We start from the raw sequence: 21,667 nt of genomic DNA, 5'->3' as shown, positions 1-21,667 counted from the left end.
ATTAATCTAACTTTGGTAAATTCATACCATAGAATATCACTCAGCAACAAAAAGGAATGAGGACACACACAACAACTTGGATGGATCTGAAGGAAATTATGCCGAGTGAAAAAAATGCAATATCAAACGGTTATATACTATTTGACTCTATTTATGTAACATTCTTGAAGTGACAAAATTATGAACTGGGAAACAGATTAGTGGTTACCAGCAGTTGTAAGGGCAGAGGATGGAAGGAGGTGACTGTGGCTGTAGAAGAGTAACACTAGCGATGCTTGTGAGGACCTGTACTGTATCTTGACAGTGGTGGTGGTAGTCATACAAATCTACATAGAATGAAACACACACACACACACACACACAAGTATATGTAAAACTAGTGAAATCTGAATAAGGTTGGTGGATTGTATCAATGTCAATTTTCTGGCTGCTATATTGTGCTATGGTTACGTAAGAAGTTGTCATTAGGGGAAACTGGGTGAAAAGTATACAGGCTCTCTATTATTTCTTACAATTGTATATAAATCTAAAATTACCTAAAAATAAAAATTTTAAAAAATCATTAGAGAAAAGGAGAATAGTATGAGACCATAGGAAAGTAAACATTCTTCTATGCATAGTATATGGTACATTTAATAATAGAGTTAACTCTAATTATTCAGGTTAATAGAACCAAATATTATTCTGAATTACCACAAAGTAGTTTTACCCTAAAGCATATGTCAATTAAGTATCAAAACAAGGAAGCTATTAAAATTTCCACTTAAGTAAGCTATTATTAAACTATATTTATAAATGTCGTATTCATCACTTACACAAATTATTCTTTTTTTTTTTTTTTTTAAAGATTTTATTATTTCCTTTTTCTCCCCAAAGCCCCCCGGTACATAGTTGTATATTCTTCGCTGTGGGTTCTTCTAGTTGTGGCATGTGGGACGCTGCCTCAGCGTGGTCTGATGAGCAGTGCCATGTCCGCGCCCAGGATTCGAACCAACGAAATACTGGGCCGCCTGCAGCGGAGTGCGCGAACTTAACCACTCGACCACGGGGCCAGCCCCCACAAATTATTCTTTAAATTGCATATTAATGACACAAATTGCTGGATTACAGACACATAACTGTATTCACTCCTTCATTCACTTACTAACTGAATATATTCCAGCCATCGTGCTAGGTGCCAGGAATACGAAGAAGAAATAAGTAGACACAAATAGAACTGAACAGACTTCAAATTGTTCTGTATAGTGGTGGTACAAATAAACGGATTCTATTGTACACATCCTTAGTAGGAAGATGGGTATAGGTAGATAGGTCAATAGATCAATAGATAGATTCATCAATATATCAATCAATCTGTTAATCCATCCAGTAAACTTGTGGCTCATCTCTCTAATACACCCACACAACAAAGAAACCAGAATATCTTTATACCATATCGTAATGCTCTAATACTCAAAGTTGTATGGGAATCAAGAGGATCATATCAGTTAAAAAGCTGAAAAGAAAACTGGATATTGATGAGACACTAGGCCTGACACTGCATAAAAACAGCAACAACAAACGTGATCGCACATATATATACACACACACATATATACATACACATATGTATATTTTTGTTTATGTTTTTGAAAGAGTAAAAAAAGGTTATTTTTTAAAGGATTTCTTTTTTTAAAGGGTTGCAAAATGTAGACTACAAATGTCATTTCACCAATCACTTAAGTGAAGCAAAATCTATCATCATATATATAATGAGAAGTCTTATAGTTTTGCTTCCTTTTACTGATAAACGAGTGTTTCTGAGCACTGTCTATGGACAGGGCCTTACATGTATAATTCATTTAATTCTCCTAATAACACTATGAGTCAACTGTGATTATTAGCCTTATTTTGGAGGTGAGAAAACTAAAGTTTAGGAAGATTAAGTAACCTGTCCTATATGACAAAAACTAAAAAGGGTGCAGAACCAAGATTTGAACTCTACTCTCTGCAATTTCAGAACTCAAATCCTTAATATTACACTAGCCTGTCCTCTTCTACTTGTAACTGTCCCAGAGATGCAATTTCTCTCCTTTCTAGTTAAATAAAATAAAATAAACCCCACTAAGAAATTATGAAAAAGGTAGAGATTATATCCATGAATAGAAAAACTACAGCTGATATAATCTGAATCCACCTTAAAACATATTCAATCTACCTTCTTAAGAGTTATTTTTGAGAGAGTGGTTTTTAGTTGTTACTAGAATAACAATTGAACTCATATTGGAGAATATTGGCAGGAGAGGGATAAGGACTTGGTTGCAATTTCCAAGTGAATTTGTCCTGGGATACCCATCACAGTTCCTTAGCAGAATATCCATCATGCCTCAGAGTGTCTGGCAACTATAATCTTCCCATATTGATGGAGATTTTTTGTAAAATGTTTTTTTGATAAGCTGAGTCATTAGGTTTTTCTTGATTTGCTCTGGGATGGTCTCCACCAAAACTAAACTGATCTCTGGATTGGTTTTACAATATATAAGTGGACAGTGATGGTCTACAGACAAGATTTACATTTAGAATGTTTTTATTGGAAAGAAGTGACAAAATTGGAAATGTGCTATAGCTTTCAAACTGAAAAATAAGAATAGCATAAAAAACTATGAGAAAACTTCTCCCTTTTTGTGAGGCTTCCCATGTGCTGGACTCTGTGTTGGCAAGAAGCTTGAAGCTTAAGGTGAACATTCTTGAAAGCAAAAACGTATCAATAACAATGTTATGAAAATGTATTGAAACGAAAACAGTTGATACAAACGTCTTAGCTGAGTTTGAGGAAAAAAGGTGTTTTGCTCTTTTGTCAGATTTACTGTGCTTAAAGATTTAAAGTGGAACCAAGGAGCTAAAACAAGAAGGCTTTGATATGACAGCTAATACATAATATGTATGTGAAAATAAACATTTGCCTTTGGGTCAGTTTGACTTCAAGGAAGAGAGGTGGTAAATCCCTACTGTTCCTTTTTCTCTCAATTAAAAATAAATTAAGAGTAAGATTTTAAAGTACAATAGAGAATGATGGGGTTTAATGAAAGACCAAAGAAATTTTTTTCTCTTGGAATTACCTGAGTTCTAAAAGCAATTAGTTGAATATAAATAGGAACAATCACTTGGTGTGAATCTGTTATCTTATTTTCTTTACTTATTCCAAGTTTGACCTCCATAATGGTTATACTCCGCGTTTGTGGGTAGACAAAATTATAATAATTTTAGCATCAATCATCCTTGTTTTCTGTATGAAATAGAAACTATAACCATTGAAGAAAATAAATAACCATTTAAAAAGCCATGCTATCTCCTTGGGAATTAGGAGTGAAATAATCTCACATATTTAGTATGATTTTAAAAGCGATTATATAATCTTAGAATTTAATAGTCACTTATGTAAAAATACATTAATAATTTTTATTTGATATATATTTTTACTTTGGTGGAACACAATCCTTAAAATATATCATTCTTATTTGCAATTCTTTCTGTTATTACACAAATTTTTAAGTAGATGTTTGATCCTCTTTCTCTATTTTCTCCTATTCTGGAATAAAATATAGTGTATTTCTATAGAATGAAGACTTATTTTTGCAAGTAAGTATTTTAGCTTATCAACGGTTTTAAACATATAAAATTTTTTTAAAAGTATACGTCAAAACATAATATACTTACCACCAATGCATTAACATGTGTAATTTCTATTTATTTTCTTAACTTCTTTAATTCAAATTGCTTCAAATTTAACTGATGAAATGAATATCTGCATTTGCTCTATTACGTTTAAGTCTGCCATTTATTGCCGATTTTTCCTAACATAGCTATGCAAAGTAAGCAGAAATTCCAACAAAGATAAAAGGTCTTAACAACCTTGTAGTCTCACCTGTAATGATATCATGAAAAGAACATTCTGGAAAGTGTATATAAGAGGCTTATATGCTATAATATCCAAATCTTGCTTAGATTTAACTTTCAAAACTTTATGAAATTTACAGTAAAAGATGACTTCCTGTCCTTGTTTCCTTCCCTTGAAAAGGACTGCCCATTTACATTCCGGTTAGTCTAGAATAGGAATTATCGAGTGGCTAGTCTGTTACTCAGCTGTAGATTGTGCTCCTTACACCAGCTGATTATTCAGTAGAAAATATAATAGCCACAGGGGGAAAAGTATTATGTAAATAGAAGAGTGTGGGAATAGTTAATATTGTTAATATGTAGTATTTATTGAGCAATTGCTATCTTGCAAACACTGTACCATGAGCTATATTGCATTTGATTCACAAGAAGTCTGGTTACTGTTATTATTCATATTTTTCCAATGAGAAAATTGAGGCTTCAAAGCAATAAGAAACTTACCTAACATGACACAGTTACTTAGGACAGTTAAAATGGGAATGGAGACATGAGACCATATCCAAATGACACTTCCTAAGTAAAAGTGATAGAGCCCTCAGAAAAAAGTACTTAAAGTGTGGACTATAGTATAAAAATCAAATGATGTGATTAATTAAATTGGAATTTCTAAAATATTTTATTAATCTTTAAATGTAATTTTAAAATCATAAGAGCAACTATCTACCTGCCTGTCATTCTGGTTGGAGTAGTCCAAAAACCTACACATTTACAACACTTAGCTTTAAACATATCTTTTTCTTACTGAAAAAAAAAATGCACAGATATCAACATTACAGTCTTATTCACAGGATTCCACTGGTATATACTGTATCAAACAATAAAGTCTGTATTTATAAGGAAGCTGTTCATTATGAAGGGCAATTAATTTAGAATAGATACTAATAAAATAATAATTATAATGATTACTATTGAGAGCATATTGAGCTCCCTATTGAGAGCATATTGTTTGCAAAATACTTGGCTAAAGACTAAGTTTATACTCAAGCTAAAACACAAATTCTTATGAAGTATTGTGATCATCCCCATTTTCAAATGGGTAAATGAGCCTCAGTGATGTGAAGTGCTTGCTCTCAGCAGAGTGAGAATTTGAACTCAAGCAACATCAGGGCTCTTAACTCCTACAGGACCTGGTCTCAGCACAAACCTACCCCATTACCAGAGAAAACAATACAAAGTCATGCCCTACTAATGGAACTGTGACAGTTGCTGATTGATGAAAGAATTAGCCAAAAAACATTAGACCTAGTTTCAAATGGAAAGGAAAGAAATATCGAGCAGTTTATAACCCTTCATTACACAAAAACATTTCTTGCTGCTGATATTTCAACATAAAGGGAAACACAAAAGAAAGACCCAGAGTTATTTTTTGCAGGTGTTATTAGAAATAATAAAAATAAAATTTAGCCTTATATATGCCAAATTTAGCCATATATGTGCCAAATGATATTCTTTAAGTAATTATAATACTAAAGACATTTCCATTCCAACTGCTTTTTCATTTTCTTTTCCCTTTCCATCCTCTCTTTTGTCTGACTTCTTTCCTTACAGTTAGTTGAAGTAATAAGATTGCCCTTATTTTACCACCACCAAATCTATTAGGTCACTGGCATCTGCATCCATATTCTCTCCTTCCTCTCCTGTTGCAATGGAGAAGGTGCCCTTGCTCTATGTAAAACTGACCCTAGTTCTTGTGCTCCTGGTATTAAACCCTCTCTACTTCTCAAGGACTTCATTCTTCAACATTTATCATCTCTTCTGAATCACCAGTTCTTCCTTCTGTACTGGGTCATTCCGAACAGCATACAAAGTTGGCTTATATTTCCATCTTAAATAAACAAACAAAATCCTTGTTACATTCCCATCCTCTTCCAATTATTTTTCCCATTTCTCTCCTTTCTTTAATAGGAAACCAATTAAACATCTCTCCTAAGGGAGATATCTGTAAAACTGTCTCCAGTGTCATCACCAGCCTTTCAATCGATATAGTCACTAAACTCCTCTTGTTAAATTTAGGCTGCCAAATCCACTGGTAACTTTTGTGCCTTCTTTCAGAAACTTCTCAGCAACATCTGTCACAACACTTTTTTTCTTGACCTCTTAGTCATCAGACTCTGCAGGTTTTCTTTCTGGCTTATTTGCTGCTCCTTTTCTCTATCTTTTGCTGTCTCTCAACCTTTTTAACCCAATGCCTGAGGGCTGGAGTACCTTAGGGATTTATCCTTAATGTTCTGCTCCCTTCTTTTTGCTATTTCTCCCTGGACAACTTCATCTGATCCCATGGTTTTAAATACTCTTTTTAACAACTCAAGAACACAATACCATTCACAATTGCAACAAAAAGAATAAAATACCTTGGGGTGAATTTAACTAAGGAAGTAAAAGACCTATACAACAAAAACTACAAGACTTTCCGGAAACAAAGTGATGACGACATAAGGAGATGGAAAGACATTCCACGCACATGGATTGGAAGAATAAACATAGTTAAAGTGTCCATACTACCTAAAGGAATCTACAGATTCAATGCAATCCCAATCAGAATCCCAATGACATTCTTTACAGAATTAGAACAAAGAATCCTAAAATTCATATGGGGCAACAAGAGACCCCGAATTGCTAAAGCAATCCTGAAAAAAAAGAACAAAGCTGGAGGCATCACAATCCCTGACTTCAAAACATACTACAAAGCTACAGTATTCAAAACAGCATGGTACTGCTAGAAACACAGATGCACAGATCAATGGAACAGAATTGAAAGCCCAGAAGTAAAATCACACATCCACGGACAGCTAATCTTTGACAAAGGAGCTGAGGGCATACAATGGAGAAAAGAAAGTCTCTTCAACAAAGGGTGCTGGGAAAACTGGATAGCCACATGTAAAAGAATGAAAATTGACCATTCTTTTTCACCATTCACAAATAAACTCAAAATGGATCAAAGACCTAAAGGTAAGATCTGAAACGATAGCACTTCTAGATGAAAATATAGGCAGTATACTCTTTGATCTTTTCGGACACCATGTCTTCTCAGACAAGGGAAACAATAGAAAAAATAAACAAGTGGGACTTGATCAGACTAAAGAGCTTCTTCAAGGCAAGGGAAAACAGGACTGAAACAACAAAAAAAAACAACCCACTAATTGGGAAAAAATATTTGCAAGTCATATATCCAACAAAAGGTTAATCTCCATAATGTATAAAGAATTCACACAACTCAATAACAAAAAATCAAACAACCCATTCCAAAAATGGGCAGGGCACATGAACAGACATTTCTCCAAAGAAGATATACAGATGGCCAATAGGCACATGAAAAGATGTTCATCATCACTGATCATCAGGGAAATCCAAATCAAAACTACACTAAGATATCACCTTACACTCATTAGAATGGCAAAAATAACCAAAACAAAAAGTGATAGAAGTTGTGGAGGAAAAGGAACCCTCACACACTGCTGGTGGGACTGCAAACTGGTGCAACCACTATGGAAAACAGTATGGAGATTTCTCAAAAAATTAAAAATAGAAATACCATATGACCCAGCCATCCCACTACTGGGTATCTATCCAAAGAACTTGAAATCAGCAATTCCAAAAGTCCCATGCACCCCTAAGTTCACTGCAGCATTATTTACAATAGCCAAGACGTGGAAGCAACCTAAGTGCCCATCAACTGATGATTGGATAAAGAAGTCATGGTATATATATATACAATGGAATACTACTCAGCCATCAAAAGGATACAATTGTCCCATTCACAACAACATGAATGGACCTTGAGGGTATTATGTTAAGTGAAATAAGCCAGATAGAGAAAGGCAATCTCTGTATGACTCCACTCATATGCGGAAGTTAAACATGTAGACAAAGAGAACAGATTAGTGGCTACCAGGGGAAGGGGAATGAGGCGGGGGTGGGCACAAAGGGTGAAGTGCTGCACCTACAACACAACTGACACACAGTAATGTGCAACTGAAATTTCACAAGATTGTAAACTATCATAATCTCAATAAAAAGTTAAATAAATAAATACTCTTTTTAGCGTAATGCCTCCTAAATTTATATATTCAGCCTACTGTCTCTCCTGAGCTCTAGACCATTCTGTTCAACTTCTTTACTTGGATATCTAATAGGCCTCTCATCTTACCATGTCCAAAATACAAAATTATAAAATCTTTTAGTTTTCATATTTTTGGAAAGAGAAATGTTTAAAAAAATTAGAATTTCACCTGTCTATGCAAATTTTTCATAGGCCATTGATGTCAATAAAATCAAATAAATATAATACAGTTCCAATTTTAAAATTCCTAATTGCAAATTTACTTCTAATTTATTCTAATACTCAGATACAAATACTTTTATTAGAAATAAATTCACCATAGAAGGTGAAATTATTGACACAAGAAATAAACTGAACATTAGCAAAAATATAAAATATTATAATTTTTACTTTATTTTTTATGCCAGTGATGTTACCTTGTATAGCAGCATTCATTCTAACAAAATGAGTTTGTATCTGGTTACCATAAGTTAGAGGTAAAATTGTAACAACAGATTTTTGCTTTCAAAATGGAACTGTTTTCATTCTACCAAAACCAACTTGTATTCACATCAGTTTTTTCTTAATAATTCTCATGAACCAGAAAGTAAAGACATGTAAAAGTAATATGATTTCATAACTAATTATTGTATAAATAGAAATAATTTTTCAAAATATGCTATTCTTATACTAATTATATATAAGTGCATGTCTTCACATGCATTAAAAAAGAATGTATTCTCTAGTTGAGAAAACTTACATTAATGTTACTAAGAAATTGTTTTTATAATGCCCTCAGTCTTCACCAATGATCTAAATCCACTGAAAGAGTTAACTGCATTTATTGTTAAGTAACATGTGACCTTATCAAATCAAGCTTTATGATACCCTAGGGATAAATGGATCTTATATATAAGAAATTGAAGAGAAGCTTCCACAATAGTTAAAAGTAGTTCATCAAATAAATATTTGTGGACCAAATGAACAAAACTACAACTAGTCATTTCAGTGTATGCTGAAGGTTTATATGTAATTCAGTATTTTTTGGACACTGAGAAACATTCATTCCAAGTATGCAGTAACACAACATTTACACTATATTTTAATTTGCTTTAACCTATCTGGATAACCTGAGGATGTTTTCAGAACAAAGCAGATAGCACTCAGTAGCACAGAATATAACTGAGTTCTCAGCATTGTTACAACTCATCAGTACTATAAATATACTTCCGACTTCTCATTTTATATTTGTTTTCAACTAATTGAGTGTAATTTAATTGGAAATATGCACTTCACCTAATACAGATTTCACAATCCTAACTAGTGCAGGTATAGGTTTCAACTAAAATATGGATGATAATTTGAATTATTATTCAGAGATAATGTCTGAATTACCATCTTGGTGATCTTTGGCAAACTAACACTCCAGTTTTCTTATGGCATTGTTTTGTACAACAAAGAATACATACACTAAAATCAGTCATAAGGTCTGTGTGTCCTTTCCGTCCAGAAAGTTGACTTTTTGGTATAAACTTGTTTACCTCGAGACCTTTCAAAAAAGAAAAATCTTGGATTCATGCAGTTGAATAAGTAATGCCAGCAAAAGCAGGAGGCTTAGATTCCAGTCTTGACTGTAGTAAAAAAGGGGTATTGATCAGGTTGTAATGATTCCCTGAATTTTAGCTACCTCAACTGTAAAACTGGCCCAGTAATATTTTACCCGCCTGGTTTAGTGTTATATAAAATCTTAAAGTTCTATTCTAACAATTATAATTTATAATTTTATGAAAAATATTAATTCTGAAATAAATCTTTAAAGACCAGTAGATTTTACTATTCACTGTGTAGTTGTCTAAGAAGTTGTTTTATATTTTTTTGCAATATGTCAGGAGACTTCAACAAGGTCATAGTCCAAATTTGGTATTCACAAGGCTTTACATTCTTTTTTTCCAGTTTTATTGCCTTATATTTTGTATTGACTAAGAAGTGACACTGCATTCTCCACTTCAGTACCTACAAGGAAATCAAGTTGGGTAATGGGAATATTTAACCTGGAAGAAAATCCCATCCAGAGTCAAATCAATCAGAAAATATTTGAAACGCAGATGGTAACCTAGAGGTGAATTTCACCCTGGGGAATCTTGCCCTTGATTGAGCCCTTGCTTTGTACAAGATCCATCAATTTTATAAAGAATGTTCAACATCATTATTAGGCCTACAGTCTGCCAGCTATTCAGTAATGTGGCTATCTTTAGAATTTCATTATGCTTCTAAGCATATACCTAATGACATGGCAAGTCAGGTTAAAGTAGATGGCTGTATGACAGACATTCCCATCAACTCAGGAGGGAAACAAAGTTGCTCATTGCATGGGACGCAAAAGAAACCTCAAAGCTAGTGCATAATACTTCCAAGTGTATAAAAATATCTTTTAAAAAATACCTATTTATTCATTCATTTCACCAGATAATTGTTGTGCACCCACTATGAGCCAGGTATTATGCTTGATATTGGAAATATATTTTAACAAGAGATAACACTTCCCTACTTTAATTGATTCTGTTCTCCAGTATGTGGACAAAAGTGGGGAAAAAAATCACTGATCTAATTTTTGTGAAATCAAAAGGTAAGTTAGGTTGAAGACTGTCAATGTTCCCCACACAGAAAACTGATTTCACATCTAAAGATTATAAAAGATCATATAAAAGTCTCACTTGAAATAGAAACCTAATATTTGGGGAACATAAGAATTAATGAGCAAGAAAAGAAAAATCACCTAAGAATAGTTTTATATTATTTCTAACTGACAGTATATAGTATCAGTGTGCTTGTTATTAAAAGATTTCCTGCTCAATCAGATTCATTTAACATTTACTAAGTACTAAGTACCAGGTGCAGTGCCGAGTTCTGGGGATATAAATATCAATAAGATAACACCCCTGCCCTTCAAAGGAACACACTCTAAGAGGGACAGCAGATGTGCACATAGCTTTAATATAATAAAATGGGCATTAAAATCAGGCGGCTTTTTGTCATTAAAACTGATAAATTCTGGGCGCAGAATGAGAAGCTAAAAGTAATTTAAATTATGTAATTAAAATATGTACTTACTAATAAAATTGATACTATATTGATACACTTTTCAAAATAGATATTTAAATGAAAACTACTTTAAAAATAATTCCTAGAAAATTAAAATGCCATATGCCTGTGGACAAAGAAACATCTTCTTTATGCAAATTATCTAAACATTAAAAATAAGATAAGCAAAATAATTACTTGTGGTATAAATGCACATTCTTTTTTGAAGAAGAAGAAGATTACTCCTGAGCTAACATCTGCCGCCAATCCTCCTCTTTTTGCTGAGAAAGATTGGCCCTGAGCTAACATCCGTGCCCATCTTCTTCTACTTTATATGTGGGATGCCTACCACAGCATGGCTTGCCAAGCAGTGCCGTGTCCGCATCCGGGATCCCAACCAGTGGACCCTGGGCCACCGAAGCGGAATGTGCGAACTTAAGCACTGTGCCACCAGGCCAGGCCCTACACATTCTTTAATTGGTTTCTTAGCCATATTTAAAGTCTTTTTACTACTTTTTTGTAAAGTGTGGGGTTCTCAATGTATCCTTATTTTTATTAGCATTGCTAAATGTGTTTTCAATACATTTTAAATTGTTGCTGTGTTCAACTGATGTCTCCACAGGCAGTACTATTTTTAATTGAGAAAGGTTTCTCTTTATAGGTGTTGAGGTATCTGGTAAGCTTAGGGCTAATTCTTTAAAATGGAGGAAAGTTTCAATTTGATTTTTTTCATACAACATTGTGCAAACATTTCAGCTCAAATATTTTCATAGACACCGAATTTGTACTTCTTTTCAGAATATATTTCTTTGACAGATTTTTATAAGTTATCAAGAAAGTTATCTTAAATTACAATTTTCTGGAATATTTCACTTAGAAGCTGTATAATTGCATGTATTCTCAATTTTATTCCATTCTAATATAAAATACAAATTTAATCCTATTAAACATAAGAACTTTTTGGGGGCAGGCCCCATGGCATAGTGGTTAAGTTCAGTGGCCTGGGGTTTTTGGGTTTGGATCTTGGGTGCGTACCTACACACCACTCATCAAGCCATGCTGTGGCAGCATCCCACATACAAAATAGAGGAAGACTGGCACAGATGTTAGCTCAGTGACAATCTTCCTCAAGCAAAAAGAGGGAGATTGGCAACAGATGTTAGCTCAGGGCCAATCTTCCTCACCAAAAAAAATTAGTAATAATAATAATTTCATCAAAAGATCTTTTCTTCTCACAAGTCAAGTCATACTAAAGCACAATAGTTTTAAATTTTAATTTTGTACCATGTTTGAAGTTTCAAACTTTTATAGAGATAACATCTAAATATCTTCCTATTTCCAACCTTTGTTTTCAATAACTGCAATTCACCAAAAATTTCAAAGGCTAAAGATCTTTAGCACTCCAATAACTGAATATCTTGATTAAAGATTTTCAACTACTTCTAATGTAAAGCAAACAAACTTAAAGGTTTATTTTCAAAAAAATTCAACACCATAGTAGGGCATTTAAGTTGATTATGCAAAAGAGTGCTTCAGAGATACAAATCTTTGTAGGTCTGAATGACAAGGAGCAGCAAAAAGAGAAAGTAGTACTGATATACTAAAGTTTATTTATTTTTTGAATCAGCATTATTCTGCCATTCACATAAAAATGAAATTCACTTATTTCATTGTATATAAAAATATTTGTAAATTTCATAACATTTTTATTATGATGGTAGAATTTGCTTGGCTGCAGTTATGAATTGTATGTATTTACAGTCAATTCTAAGTGCATTTCTGTTTCTTAATTTTATAAGAACTGTATTTTTATCATGAAGTTGTGTTTAACCAAAATTTATGTATTTTTTCACAAAACAAATAACTTTGTCTTTAATATTAAAAATTTAACCTTTTTTAATATGTCTCCTCAGGCAAAAGCAGCAAAAATAAAAATAAACAAAGGAGATTACATCAAATTAAAAAGTTTTTGTACAGTGAATAAAACCATCAACAAAACAAAACGACAATCTACTTAATGGGAGACTATATTTGCAAACAGTATATCTGATAAGGGGTTAATATTGAAAATATATAAAAACGCATACAATTCATTATCAACAAAACAAATAACCTGATTAAAAAATGGACAGAAGACCTGATAGGCATTTTTCCAAAGAAGACATACAGATGGCCAACAGGTACACGGAAAGGTACTCAGCATCACTAATCATTAGGGAAATGCAAATAAAAACCACAATGAAATATCATTTCACACCTGTCAGAGTGGCTATTATAAAAAGGACAACAAAGAGCAAGTGTTGGTGAGGATGTGGAGAAAATGGAACCCTCATTCACTATGAGTGGAAATGTAAATTGACACAACCAGCATGGAAAACAGTATGGAGGTTCCTCAAAAACTTAAAAACAGAACTATCATACAATCCAGCAATACCATTTCTGGGTATTTATCTGAAGAAAATGAAAACACTAATTCAAAAAGATATATGCACCCTATATTCACTGCAGCATTATTTGCAATAGCAAAGATATGATGCAACCTAAGTGTTCATTGGTAGATGAATGGATAAAGAATAAGTGTTATACATATATATGCAATAGAATAGCACTCAGCCATAAAAAAGAATGAAATCCTCTCATTTGTGACAACATGGATGGATCTAGAGGGTATTCTGCCAAGTGAAATAAGCCAGACAAAGAATAATATTCTATGATTTCACTTATATGTGGAATCTAAAAAAACCCAAAACAAATGAACAAATAAAACAAAACAGAAATAGACTCATAGATACAGAGACGTAATTGGTTGTTGCTAGAGGGGAGAGGGGTGGGGGGAAGAGCAAAACAGGTGAAAGGGATAGGAGGTACAAACCTTCAGTCATAAAATAAGTAAGTAAGTCATGGGGATACAATGTACAACATAGGGAATATATTCAACAATACTGTATAACTTTGACTGATAGACGATAACTAGTCTTATCAGGGTGATCATTTTGTAATGCAAATAAATGTTGAATCACTATGTTGCACACAAAAACTAATACAATATTGTATGTCAACTATAATTCGATAAAAATTTTTTTAAAAATTTTATTTGATCTTTGTTAAAAAAGATTAAAAAATAATTGTCTGCTTAAAGTTTAAAAAATGTATTTTGGTGTTAACATATAGAGAAGTGAGATAAATGAAAACAATAGCCTGAAGGAAAGAAGCAGGGGATGGAAATACACTATTGTAATGTTCTTACATTATATCTGAGGTGGTGTAATATAATTTGATTGTAGGTTTTGATAAGTCAAAGATGCATGCTATAAATATTAAAGTGCCCCTCAAAAAATGTATAGGTAAGCAGTTAACAGAAGAAGAAACAATGATGATGGAAAAAAAGTAACATTGCATAGATGGGTCCAATAAAAAATAAATAACAATATGATAGACAAACTTGATCATATGAACAATTATATTAAATATAAATAGCCTAATGGTTTAAAACACTACATTTAAAAGATAGAGATTTTCAGACTATATAAAATATCAAGACTCAACTATATGCTATCTCAACCATGTGTTATTTAAAGTAGAAACTTACTTTAAATATAAAGACATTAATAAGTTAAAATGATGCTAAATGGTATACCATGCAAATACTAATCATAAGCTATTCATATCAGACAATGTAAACTTTAAGACAAGGAAAATTACTAGAGAAAAGAGAGGGGGGTCTCATACTAATGAAAGAGTCAACTTATTAAGAGAACACAGCATCTCACATGTACGCACCTAATAACAGATCTTCATAATATATAAATCAAAAACATAATAGGACAGAAAGAAAATAGAAACAAATCCAAAATTGCAGTTGGGCATTTCAACACTTCTGTTTCATCAGTTGATTAAAAAAAAAGTAGACAAAAGCCCAGTAATGCCTTAGAACACTTCAAATACAACCTATCAACCAATTGTACCTAATTGGTATTTATAGAACCCAACAATGGCAAGTTCACATTCTTTTCAAATGTACGTGGTACGCTTAGAAAACTATATGCTGGACTATAAAACAAGTCTGAGTAAATATAAAATTATTAAAATTTTAAATTTAATGATTTTATAGTAACAGATGGTTCGTCTTTGATACAATGAATTTCCAAAGATCATACTTCGTGTCATGAAATGGATGTAAAAAATGAAACTTTGGTTGGAATTAAAATATTATAGGTGTTTAATGTCATTGATTCTCTATTGGAGGTGACTGATATGAAATGGAATCATTTAACTATTTGTGAAGTTCTTCTGCTAAAGAAGTTGCCATATTAACACTTCACACATACGGAAAAAAATTTAGAATATGGAATGAAGAAATTAGTTTAGCAGAGTTTTCATTTGCTCTTAATGAAAAGCCACACATTTTTTAACAGATTAACGTCTTCTGGTTTTTGCATAGTCAATGACACCACTATGTTCCCAAGTATGTTAACATATATTGTGTGCAAGTTGCATTTTCATCACCTTTTTCGTTTATTTTTAATTGAGATGTTATTGGGTTTTTTGATGATTAGCATGTCAAAAAAAATGTGTTTTTTTGGGTTTTTTGATGATTAGCATGTCAAAAAAATGTGGTTTTTGGAGTTTTTTGATGATTAGCAGACATTATGAGTAATTTTTGCATAATCCTTAATATATAAATACTAAACATCTAAAAATCATGTAGTCAATCCAAACAGCTATTCCAATGATTTATCATCTTAAAATTTGTAGGCAATTTGTTCATAAAACAAGAATACCAAGTATCTATATCTTAAAATATTAATATACTATTAGGTCTAAAGTCTCAACATCTCAAGTTTTAACATCATACACTCTACATTCTCAATCAAAATATCCCATCTTTCACATTAGGGTAATAAGTTATTAAGAAAAACTAGCCTATTACTACCAATGATTTATGGTGCCAGGGATAAATCCAATACCAGGGAGCACTTTTATTTAGGAAATTATTCCACTAAAAGGAACATGGCTATAGAAGATAGGCACTTTAAAATAATCAAGAAAATGTGAAGAAGATGCAGTTAATACATTAATGTGACTTCAAATTACCATTTAATTGTTTCATGTTTTAGAACATAAAATTCCCCCTCCATACCCTATAGAAAGTTAACATGATACACAAGGCAACAAAATCTCACTTAATTTAGTATTATACTAATTTTTTGGTTACATGGAAAAATAACCAATCAGCACATAATTTTCCCTCTAAACTTTTTTTATCACTTATCTAAATATGTTTTATTGAAATGAAATCAGCAGGACTCCCTGCTTTTTTAAGAATGTGTTTCCGGATGTACTAAAATATTTTGATTTACAAATAGTAATTAAAAAAACTATTCTAGATTCTTTCCTGCTATCTTTTTGGAGTAAGTTTCAACTTTTGCAAGGAAAAGTTTGTCTGATATCTTTGTTTATCTCTCCTTGGGCTCTTCCTGACAGCCCCCTGTAGCTGTCCTTTTGGACATCTGGGTGGAACCAGCTTTCTTAAGAAATGAATATTCAGTATGCACTTTTTCAATAAACATGCAGTTTTTAAAATTCCTTACTGCCATAAATGTCTATTGTAAAATAATTTAAAAATTATTTCTATGATAAAATAAAGAGTTGTGAATTTACCTGATAACATAAATAAATACACTCATGGCAAGATCATTCAGACTATATTCTATAGCTCTAAAGTGCATCTGCTGAGCCTCCACTTCTGTGCATATTTCAAAAACACATATTTCCCCGTAATACTGCCAACTCATGGCCTGACAGCTTTATATATCTTTCAAACCACAGCACAAACTATGACATAACTTGCCATAATACAAAATAGCTGGCATGGCAACAGTATCAAATGCTTCTTCCACTAACATCCAAGATCAGAATGGGTTAGGTGCTCATATCTGAGAATACTTCACTATATCTACAAGTGCCTTATATGGTGCCCTTGAAAGGAAAATGTGAATTAGTTGGGATCTGGAAAAGACTGGGAAATAGAGGTGGTCTATCAGTATTTGTCTTTCAAATCTAACCATGTGTTACAATTACTCTGAGCACTGTGAACATATCTCACACACTGCTAGATGATCTCAATTACAAAGTAGAGATCTAATAAATATGTCTTGGCTATTTTAACAGAGCTATTAATAATGATACTTTGTTAAACAAAAAAGAAAAGAAAAGAAAAGCCAAATGTCAAATTAGTCAGGATGCCAGGCCAACAAGCATAAACCAGGACTGTCCTGGCAAACTAGTATATATGGCCATTCTAATATAATATGCACATAGTGCCAGGGCAGGGCAGATGTGGAAGTGACTGATTCTGCCTAGGAGTTCATCAGTACTAGAAGTATCATTTGACCTGGGCCTTGGAAAATTACTAAGAATTTCTAGACTTCGAATGTGGACATAAGTCTTCCAGGAATATGGGAGAGAGTTTGCAAAAGAAGCAGAAATGTGTAAGGATATTGTCCTTTTAGGATAGTGTAGTTAGATGACAAAATATGTGTAAGTGAATAGTGACAGATAAAACTGGCAGGTAGTTTGGGTGCAAATTGTGGAGGCTTTAAATGTCATTCCAAAGTTTTGAACTTGTGACTGTGTGGCTATTAAAGAATTTTAAACAGAGGAGTGATGTCTGATTTGTATTTTAAAATCATCAGTCAGGTGGAAATGTGGAGGAAAGTCTGGCTGGAGGGATAATGAAGTGAATGGCTAGTCAACTGTTAGAGCAGTGCAGGCAGTAATAATGAGAATGGGAACAAAGGCAGGGGCACCAAGCAGTCGTTTGAGGCTGGGAGACTCAACTTCTCATGGCTAAGGGATCCATTTCCTTGAGAATTTTTAACAGTATAAGCTATGAGCTTTGGTATTTTGTATTACCAGCAGGTGCAGATTCTTAACAGAGAGGTCAAAGAGAGAAGAGCATAGGAATTGCTCTGTGAAAATCAACTATTCTGTGGGCAAACGACAGCATGATACCCAAAGATGTCCTCCTGATGGAACCAAACTGGGATGATACAGGCAGATTACAAATTTAAGCAGGGGATATAGAGGCTGACTGCAGAGAACCAAGGACAGCATATAGGACAGCACAAGACAGTAATGTCACACTTAAGCAGCTCTGATTAAGCAAAAGTGTCTTGCAGGCTATAACACCAAGAGGTAAAGCGACAGACTCTACAAAGAATGAATAGATCATGAAATAGAAGGCATGAGGCTGCTGATATGGCTTGATGATGATTATGAAGCTGGTAGGTGACCTAGATTTCAGTTAAATTTGCTTTGCACCAAGTTCAGTGAAACAGGTTTCACTGGTTGCATTTCATTGCTGAAGACTGTTTTGGTACTATTGACTGACTCATTTTTATTATTATTATTATTATTGTTTATTATTTGACACTCAATAAACAATAGCTATTTGCTCAAAAGAGGAATGGGTATTGTAGTGGTGGGGGAGGTGAAGACAGAATAAAATTCTGACAATTAAAACGATGATACATCCTGATTTGGGTACAACTGTCCTAGTTTATGCTTATTGTCCAGGTTAATTTTTAATAGTGCCCCTTTTACTTACAAAAATTATCTTAGATTTGAACAACAAACTATATGATCATCCTAAACAGAAAGTTTGTTCTTTATAGACATTTAGGAAGACAAGGGCACTCACAATATATCTGGGGTGCAAAGAGCACATAATTAAAATGTCTCCAGAACAACGAATTGATAAATCATTTATTCTCATCTATATATGAGAAAAAATACAGCTGGTGCTTAGAGCATGAATATGTTTTATAAAGAGAGTTGAGAAAATGTTTTATAAACATTTCAAAATGTTTTATATAGAAGTCAGAAATGTTTTATAAAGTGATGTCCTGGTTCTGAGTCTGGAAGAATGAGCAAGACAAGCAAAAGGGAGCATAAAAACATTTAAGGTGAGAAAGAAGGTTTAGAGACAGAAAGCAGTCAGGAGGGGTGTGTGATGTGTGTGTGTGTGTGTGCACGTATTTATTTATGAACATAAGAAAATTTGCCGGAGTGAAATGGAAGGTGCATTTGAGAAATAATTGGAGATAAATGTGCTTAATATCTGGTCCTTAGTGGACTCTCCCAGAATGAACAAATGAATGAATGGGTAACACGAGGTAGATTGATGTAAGAAAGAGGAATTTAGGTAAGGCACTGAAATGGCAAACTCTGACCTGCAAGCCCCAAATTTGGCCTACAGTAGTGGTTTATTGGCCTACAGTCCATTAACATTCTCTTTAAGATTAGTTGTTTTCTTTGAAAACTAGCTGATTTTACACTAAACTTCTTATTTCAAGTTCCACTTTAAAATTAGCCTGTTTTCTTAGAGGTAAAATGACTAGGGCCATAGGGGACAAATGATCCTTTCAAATGGGCATGCATGCTCTCCAGCTTTCCCTCATCCCTCTTCACTGCTTCGTTTGTTTAAATCACCTGCTTTTTGAAAGCATGACCTTAGATATGGTACTTAGGAGCATAATCAGGGAAACAAGCTGATTAAATTGGAGAATTTCATTGTAACTTATAGCATGCAACTGAAAGCTTTCTATTTCTTCTAGCATATTAATTACATGTATCTAAATCATAATGCTAGCATGATATAGTAACAAGTGCACCAGGCACCATGTTAAGCTCCTTTTAGACGCATGTGGATTTGAGTCACAGCACTAGAGATCTGCTAGCACTATGACCTTGAACAAATTAACTCACTTTCAGAACCTCAGTGTGTTTATTTGGGAAATGGGGATGACACAACATATCTCATATGGCTTTTGTGAGGATTAAATGAGATCATGTATATAAAGCATTTAACATGGTTCTTGGCACCAAGTAAGATATCATTCATGAAAAGAATATTTTTGCACTTGAAATCTGGACACTTGGAAAGCTGTGTAAGCATAAATACACAAGATTTCCAACCAAGAGACTAATTTTCACTAACTGATGCTATTCACAATATATTAACCTTCAAAGTAATTTTATTTCAATGAGTGGGTTTCTAATCTCAGATCAGTAGTACAAATTTCTATACCTTGAAAGAATATTTTGAAGGCAGATTTTATCAAAGCTCAGGTGTGATACACATTGCTTCTATAACTGTAATATGCCCTACAAATAGAATAAATATAAAAATACATTGCTAATTTCTCAGACAAATCTACATTAAAAATTCCCGGAAATAAACATAAAACAGCTTTTTCTATTAAGCAGTTGCACTTTACATTTACAAACACTATCATGAACTACCTTTTCACATAACTACATGGAGATATTTAATTACAATAACCATTTAAGTGTAAAATATTATATGTCTCTAATTTAAGGTAAAGAAAAGGAGAACTGTTAGTTCTCAAACTATCATGAGAAAGAACTAAAATCAAATGGCAGCCACGAGGAAGTCTCTGACAAATTGTTCCTAACTTCAAAAAAAGAGAAATAAACAGAAGGAAATAGAAATAAAATGAAGAATGTTAATTGGTGTTTCAGAATTAGGTGCCATTACGTTCATCAATTACCTGATCATTTTCTTATTTTTCATTTCTTTTTTTTTCCTTTTCTCAAAAGACATATTTAAAGTGCAAATTTACAGATATTGACTCTGCTATGCTGACTTACACTTCGCTCCCACGTGAGCTTGGTTTATACACTACAAAACAATTCATTATGTCAGTCACTTATTCCAAACAACTGTGTTCCATGAACAAAAAGGCCAAGTTAATTGTTTAATTGTATCAACCAGTTATTTAACTAAAAAGATATATTTTGTTGACAGTCATTTCAAAAGTTCTTCATGTTTTTTCTGTTATTTTCAAAGGATTTCAATTTTACATTTACTCATATAAGGATAACAGTTCGCTGGGACTCCCTATACATTCAATACCAAGAACTGTTCACATGTGACCATGTTACAACCTAATAACCTATTTATGAGATGAGCATTATTATTCCTCCGTGAATTAGAAAACTCAGCCTCAATGATGAGGTCAGTTGCCCAAAGTCAGCCATTAGTAAGGAGCCAGTACTTGAATTCAGGCACAGTTGAAGAATAATGGTTTGCACTCTTTTCATAGATGATCTTGGAAATCTGGATAGGTTTCTGTTAATAGGACTTTTTCCTATTCTTCCTAATTTCCTAGGACTATACAGTTAGAAGATCCATTAGATAATCTTCTCAAAGAGATAATGTGTATTTAATGTGTGTATTGACATTTCAATACACACATTAAAAAGTAATAAAAGTAAAAACAGGGCAATTAAAATTTTTGTTTTCATTCAGTTTCTCCAGCCATTAAACCAAAATCCCTTTTACAAAACAACATTTTTTGGCCATTTAGCAGTGCCTTAAAAGGAAAAAATAAAAATAAAAAACAAGCCTTGAACACTGGTAATTACTTACAGTGAATGACATTTCATTTTTATAGGAAATCTTTAATAAAAGTAGATCTAAAATATCTGTTAAAGATGTCTGTGAATATATAATTAAGATCTTTAACAGAAAAAAATAAAATTAGTAAAAATCTGGGGTTACTTTTTTCATAATGGCAAGTATTC

The 21,667-nt window shown here is 32.9% G+C and overlaps 1 protein-coding gene across 1 annotated transcript in view; it reads right to left on the bottom strand.

Moving 5' to 3' along the window:
• The window catches only part of CSMD3 (CUB and Sushi multiple domains 3), a 1,175,747-nt gene that overhangs the window by 264,258 nt on the left and 889,822 nt on the right, over positions 1–21,667 (bottom strand). The window lies entirely within an intron of this gene.

This window comes from Equus quagga, chromosome 16 (genome assembly GCF_021613505.1).
Source record: "Equus quagga isolate Etosha38 chromosome 16, UCLA_HA_Equagga_1.0, whole genome shotgun sequence".
NCBI classification, from domain to species: domain Eukaryota; kingdom Metazoa; phylum Chordata; class Mammalia; order Perissodactyla; family Equidae; genus Equus; species Equus quagga.
This window is presented reverse-complemented; position numbering and strand designations above follow the sequence as displayed.